Here is a 7,486-nt window from a genome sequence, read left to right as displayed (position 1 = left end):
CCGTCTCCGTGCTGCCCTGGTACCACACAGGGCCTTCCTCCACCCTGGCCTCATTTCTTACCAGTGAATTCCTCCTTCTGCTGTGTGATCAGACGTGCAATGGAGTTGTTTTTACAGAGTCTCTGCTTCAGCCTCCAGCAGCGAGTCTCGCCACGCAGTTATGAACGAAAAACAAGAGCGTAAGAAACCTGCTCACAAATATGACGAGGTTTCCTTTGCGCATGGCTTCACCAGCGGGATTTTGTCTAGAATGAAGAAAGGCGGGAGTGCCTGCTGCGTTGCAGTTAGCTAGCGGAAGCATGAAGCCTTGTACTCTTAAATCACACTAGGAAACCCTTCACAAAGAACACCAAGGTCATTTTTCCAGCTCTGGAAAGAACTTCCACGTCAACAAGTGCACTTCAAGAGATCCATGTCCGTCTCTGTCCACTCTTAAAAGGTGACACCTCATCGCACAGGCCAAGAAGCTTCACACCATTGGAGAGACTTTGATTTTTCCAGCTGCAATCGATATGGTAAAGATAATGTGTGGGGAAACTGAGGCAAGCCAACTCAAAGTCATGCCACTCTCTGACACCACAGTGAAGCGAAGGACTGCGGCGATGGCAGCAGATCAGGACAATGCACTGGTGGAGCACCTGAAACCCACGGATGCTTTTGCTCTTCAAGTCGATGTGGAAGATATTCTGTTCTGCTACCTCTTCCTGAACATGAGATGGCACAAGGAATGTTTGAGGTGCCACATGCAAGACAAACATATCCCGTGTGATCGCAGAGTGGGCTTTTGTGTAGATGGAGCGCTGTCTATGGCAGGCCACAAACCAGGTCTGTGTGCTTTGGTAAAGAAAGTTGCTCCACTGCACGATTCACAGAGAACACCTGGCAGCTAAAGCTCTGAGTCCAGGTCTCGTCTACTGTGCACTACATGAAGACTCATCCTCTTCGTGTGCAGCTGTTTGCAACGGAGTGTGAAAACCCAGGGTCCGTCCATGACCTGGTTTTGTTCCACACTGAAGCTCATTGGCCCTTGAAAGGAAAAATACTGGGATGATTTTCTGAACTGAGAGACGAGCTGGGTGCCTAGGCAATGGATTGCACAAGGAGCAGAGTCACTGATTTCCTGTGTGCCCAAAGGAAGATGTGCCTATGTCACAGGCATATTTGGGAAAGTGAAGGAATGGAATACAGGTCTCCAAGGAGAGAACACCCACATCTGTCAGCTGAGTGATGGAATCACTGGATTCACCAAGGAAATTGATTTCTGGAAGACTAATGGATTGAAGACAACAAATGACTCCTTCTTGCAGCTCTGCAAGTTCCTGGCTGACAGTGAAACTATTCAGTCTCCTACGCAGGTGATGGCTGAGCATCTCCGCTACACAAAGGAACGGTTTGCATCCTTTCACCCTGACTTGGACATGATGACAAAGTCTGATTGGGCACGAAACCCCTTTCAGTGCGAGCCTGAGGCCAAGGGTTTGCCAGCAGCTGAAATTGAATAGCTCATCGAAATGTCCTGCGATCGATTCTTGTGAGGAACCTATGCCCAACTTTCTCTCCCAGAGTTCTGGTTCCTTGTCAAGAACGAATGTCCTGCACTCTCAACATGCGCCTTGAAACTGACGGGGCCATTTGTGAGCGTGTATTTGTGCGAAGCTGGATTCAGCGCACTTGGGTCCATCAGTATCAATCTACCGCTAATGTCGCACCAGAGATTAGAGGTGCAATTTTTACCATGCCGCCGGACTTCAAGAAGCTGTGTCGCAACACACAAGTCCATGTGTCACATCAGGGAGCATTAAATAATGTATTTAATATGTAAACTCCTTAGATTCCTTGATCGGTATGTTGCTTTGTTGCTGTCTGTGGTCACAGGAAACAGTTAGTCTCAAAATGGGGTCATGCAGGCAAAAAGTTTGGGAACTCCTGTAATATCTTTTATTGGACCAACTTCTATTGGTGAAAGCAGGGCCGCCGAGAGTGGGTTCGGGCCCTGATGAAATTTTTTTTTTCGGGCCCCCCAGCAAGGGAGGACTGGTTAAACAGGGCCTACGAGAAGGTGGGGGAAGCCAGGGAAGCTGGGCCCCCTTCTGGACCACTGGGCCCTGGTAATTTGTACCAGCTTCCACCCCCCCTCGTCGGCCCTGGGTGAAAGAGACAAGTGTTTGAGCTACACATGAATGCTTGTCCCTTCCACCAAAAGAATTTGGTCCAGTAAAAGACATTACCTCACCCACCTTGTCGCTCTCATGGCCTGGGACCAACATGACTACAATAACTCTGCAGACAAATTTCGGAGTAGCAGCCGTGTTAGTCTGTATCTGCAAAAAAACCGAGGAGTATTTGTGGCACCTTAGAGACTAACAAATTTATTTGAGCATAAGCTTTCGTGGGCTACAGCCCACTTCATCGGATGCACAGAATGGAACATACAGCAAGAAGACATTTATACATACAGAGAACATGAAAAGGTGGGAGTAGCCAGACCAACTGTAAGAGGCCAATCAATTGAGATGAGATGGGTTTTTTTCTCCTGCTGATGTTAGCTCATCTCAATTGATTGGCCTCTTACAGTTAGTCTGGCTACTCCCACCTTTTCATGTTCTCTGTATGTATAAATATCTCCTTTCTGTGTGTTCCATTCTATGCATCCGATGAAGTGGGCTGTAGCTCATGAAAGCTTAAGCTCAAATAAATTTGTTACTCTCTAAGGTGCCACAAATACTCCTGTTCTTTCTGCAGACAAAAAACATCCTAGCAGTTCAGAGAAATCCTGGGCCTGATTCACTACTGCGTTGCTCTAATTTTAGGTAAGATTGACGTAAAACTGGAAAAATGCAGTGGTGGAATCAGACCCCTCCCCCCTCAGCTCTGGCATTTGGCTTCTGTCCCTCCAGTTCTGACCCTCGGTTTGTTTCCTGGACTCTGCCCTCCCTGGACCCAGCTCTAACCACCAGGCCAAACGCTCACTTCACGACTAGGCCCCTACAGCCAGTGGGCTATAGTGACACACCAACTACTGGTGATGCGGCAGATGCATGCACTATTTCTTCTCAAATGTCTCTGGAATTCTCTCTTCCTAATGTGGTGCCTGCGTATGACTATATCCTGTTTGGCTTCAGTTGTTCCATCCATCTTTGATTTAAATCTTCCCTTATTGGTTTTTCTCATGTGCCCTGTTACTTACAGTTTAGAAAGGGGGCTAGTACCTTTCCTCTCTCCTACAAATGATTAATTTGATCTTGCAACGTCAGATTAACATGTACCTTTCTCTCATCTGTATTCAACATTTTAGAAATGACCAAATGTATCTGGACCAAATTTGTGTCTGTTCTCTCTCTCCTCCCCTTTTGATGATTTTCTGATTGTAGTTTGGTTGCCTGGCCTTTCGCTTCTTCTCTAATGTGGGTCATGTGATCACATTGTAGGGCCAACAGTTTATAACGTAGGAAGCTTCGAAACCAGATCTCAGAGCTCCAAGTCCTTGCTTAGCAGCTGACTGGCTAGCCCAGTTCTGTTTCACAAGGAAGTTTCAACCTGGTGGACTTACTTCATTAGTGTGTGTGATTCAACTGTTCTGTGATCTCTGCCAGGACACTTGCTCGACTAGATTTGTGTTCTTATTGTGATTTAGCCTACTGCGAGTTTGTATCTTGGTTTGAGTTCATTGAATCTGCTTTCACCTCACCCTGCTGTAAATCAGGAACAACTCCACAGAAGTCAACGTAGCTACGCTGATGTAGATGAGATGATCATTGGCCCCCACTGTACGTGGCTGATCACATGTGGGCATCTTCCCTTGTGTATGTTCCCTAACCCACCCTGCTTCACACTGATGCAGGAACTGGAATGATATTATTGGAAGTAACTTTCTATCTGCCCAGAGCAGGAATGAACCTGACTTGTGCAGCAGCAAGGGGTGGAGCAGGGCAGACAATCAGCGCACAGGGCAGGGAACATGCTCCGGGCTCAGCAGCGCTGGGAACTGGTCTCAGTGCTCATATGACCTTCTGCATGGATGCACCGTGCCCCAAAGGGGCGGAGCCTGGCCTTACAGCGCTGCAGCAAAAGGAGCAGGTTTCTTGACTTCCACTCAGTTGATAATTTCCCATTCAAACTGTTTTTCAGCAGAAAACTGGAGTTTTGACCACATTACATTTTCCGTGGGAGGCGTCTGCTCGCTGCGGAAAAATGACTTGTCATCAAAAAACAGAGAGACCCTAAAACTTTTGAGATAAAAATGGACCTTTAGGGTTTCACGTGAAAAAGCAAAACTTTCTCTGGTGTTAAAAACCATTTTCTGACCACTCTAGCGCGAAGCAAAGGCAGAAGGCCATGCAATTGCCCCTGCAGCAGGTCCAGCTGGACAGAGACTGATTGAGCTGCCCACATGACACAGCACACGCCCCCTCTGATGTTCAGATTTATTTTCTGAGCTCTTTCTTGTGTAACCCACCTGTAGGGTGACCAGATGTCCCGATTTTATAGGGACAATCCCAATTTTGGGGTCTTTTTCTTATATAGGCTCCTATTACCCCCCACTCCCTGTCCCGATTTTTCACATTTGCTGTCTGGTCACCTACCCACCTGCGAAATCTGTGGCCATCTTTCTTGCATGTGGCCGAGGGCCAGATTCTCTGCTGCTGTAAATCAGCATCACTCCAATGGAGTAACACCAATTTACACCAGGAGAGGAGCTGGCCCTAATTGTTTACCGGGGCCAGGCAAACAATGTGAATCCCAAACAATCTTACTAGGGCATCTCTTATGTCTTCAGAGCTCCCCCTTCTGGCTTTTTGTCAGCAAGCTTCTCTGCCGTTCTGCTGACAGGAACGCAGCTGCGTTTTAAGATTTAGGGCATGTCTGCATTGGAGCTGGAGGCGCCATTTCCAGCTTGGAGAACCAGACTTGTGTCTGCTTTGATTTAGCTCAGGGGTTCTCAAACGGGGGGTCGTGACCCTTCAGGGGGTCGCAAGGTTATTATGTGAGGGGTCGTGAACTGTCAGCCTCCACCTCCAAGCCCCACTTTGCCTCCAGCCTTTATAATGGTGTTAAATATAAAAAATGTGTTTTTTAATGTATAAGGGGGGGTCGCACTCAGAGTCTTGCGGTGTGAAAGGGGTCACCAGGACAAAAGTTCGAGAATCCCTGATTTAGCTAGTCGCTAAAAATAGCATAGGGGCCGGATGGGCGAGATACCCCCAGTACAATTCTGTCTGAAGCCCTACGTCTGGCTAGCCCCGTCTGCTGCCCGCACTGCCGTGGCTACGCTGCTCTTTATAAGGCACCACTCAATTGGAGTTAGCATGAGTATGTCTAGCCAAGTGGGAAATGACACCTCTAGTGTAGACATACCTGGAACCTAAGTAGACTCAGTTTCACCTGTTGCTCCTAGAAGTGGCCCCTTTATGCTGAGCTGTCTTTGTTTTGGGTGTCCCGGCTACACCCTTTCTCACCTGCCCAGAAGATTTTCTGCACTGGACAAGGTTGCAGTGATTCCAGGGAATTCAAATGTAGCTGTTAAAAACTTACTGCAGGATGAAATTCAGCTACATAGTTCTTAGACCGTGAGGATTTTTATTTGTTGACTTAGCATCGTTATACACTTTTTTCAAAAACAAATCTTTGGACACTTAATATATAAGATGTTGAGAAATCTTCAATCCTGCTTTGCTGTCTTATCCTTCAGCTACCGTTATTTTTCTTGGCCCTTTTCCCTAGATAGCCCTTTTCATCCATATGACTAAAAGCTCTTTCTAAAGGAAAATAGCTTTAGCCTCATTTTACAGATAGGGAAACCGAGGCACAGGGGGAGGCAGCGACCTGGCTCGTCAAAGTGTTGGGACCAGGAACAGAACCCGGGGATCCTGACTCCCAGACCCATGCCATGGCCACTGGACTGTGTTAGGCTGTCTTTAAAAATAGCCTTTGTTTAAAAAACAATCCGCAAGCTAACTCAAGTACAGGATACGGACTTGATGAAGAATTAAAAATGAGGTTCCCTGGTCTATGCTACACAGAAGGTCAGATACCAGTAGATGATCATAATGGTCCCTTTTGGCCTGGGGATCTATGAACTAGCCCCAACTGTTCTAATTTATAGCTCAAACTCTGACAGTGGGTAAAGATCAAACAAACGTTTGCTTTCCAAAAGGCATAAATATCCATGCCACTTGGCTAAGTGCTGTTTACAAAGAAACAAGCATTCCTACTTTTAATGCATTTTCAATATAAATGTAACGGTGTGGGCTGTGTTACCGCCCGCCGTCGCACGACAGAAGTAGACGGAACAAATGCAGCAGAAGAAAATAAGCCCTGGTTAACAATGGAGCATTTAAAGAAAGGAGAGAAAGGAAGGCAGATGGCATGAATATTAGTGCATGAAAATGACTAACACTCTGAGAATTTCCCAGTGTACTTCTCACTTGTTTCGCCTTGCTTCTATAATTAATTTATGGAAAGCGCCTAAATTGGGAATAAACACAATCTCACAAATCCCTTCTAATCTCTGCCTGTATTGATATGAAATGATACCCTCAAGGTCTAGTTTCTTACCATGATTAAACTGTTTTCTTTTTAAAGAATTAACACGGTCTGATTTATTTCTTTTACACAATAGCACAAAGCGTCGGTGGTCAGGCCTGAGCTTAACGCTACTTCAGCAGCAAGCTATTGTCACCAGCTGCCTTGATGGGGGCATCGATGCGCCGGGCTGCTGGATCGGGCAATATTTTTGTCTCGGGTTCACGTACCTGTTCGCAAAATGCGACGCCGTGAGCGAAGCCACAGCACAGACAGTTAGAGGACACTGCTTCGTTTTTTAAAAAGCATATTGGTCATTGCCTCCCATCGAAAATAAAAGCAGAGGAGTTAGGATATCGGAACCCACTCCTTTAGCTAGGAAAAGCACGGGGGCAGCTGTACGGCAGGAACAAAGAGAGCTCTGAATTTGCCCCCACCCCGTGTTAGCAAGATGGAGACATATGTACAGCAAGCTGTTCCATGGAGTTTTCAGCACTAGAACCAGCCTGTAAAAACCTGGGCTTAGCCCTGTATTTGTCTGTTACATTTGCACCGGAGAGAGTTTATCTGATTGCTTCAGCGGATGCCTGCTGGGACACTTGCTGCCAACACAGACCATATGTTCCCCCCGTGGAGGGGAAATGCCTGGAGGGGCAGATAACCACGAAAGGGCCTGATCCAAAGCCCACTGGGAGTCTTTCCATTGGCCTCAATGGGCTTTGAATCAGGCCTCCAACTGGCACAGTACGTTGCCACGTAGCTTGCCACCCATTCCCCAGGGAAACGAAACTGGAGCAATCCACTGGGAAGAGCAATGTGGAGCTATGGATCCGTCTTTGGGAAGATGCCCAGCACAAGGGACCTTCCCATGTACTAATTGGCTTGGCAGCAGCACCGCTGAGAAGGATGTGGGAGTTGTAGTGGATCACCACCTCAACATGAGTCAGCAATGGGATGCTGGTGC

The sequence above is a fragment of the Malaclemys terrapin genome, chromosome 6 (genome assembly GCF_027887155.1).
Source record: "Malaclemys terrapin pileata isolate rMalTer1 chromosome 6, rMalTer1.hap1, whole genome shotgun sequence".
In the NCBI taxonomy this organism is placed as follows: Eukaryota; Metazoa; Chordata; order Testudines; family Emydidae; genus Malaclemys; species Malaclemys terrapin.
This window is presented reverse-complemented; position numbering follows the sequence as displayed.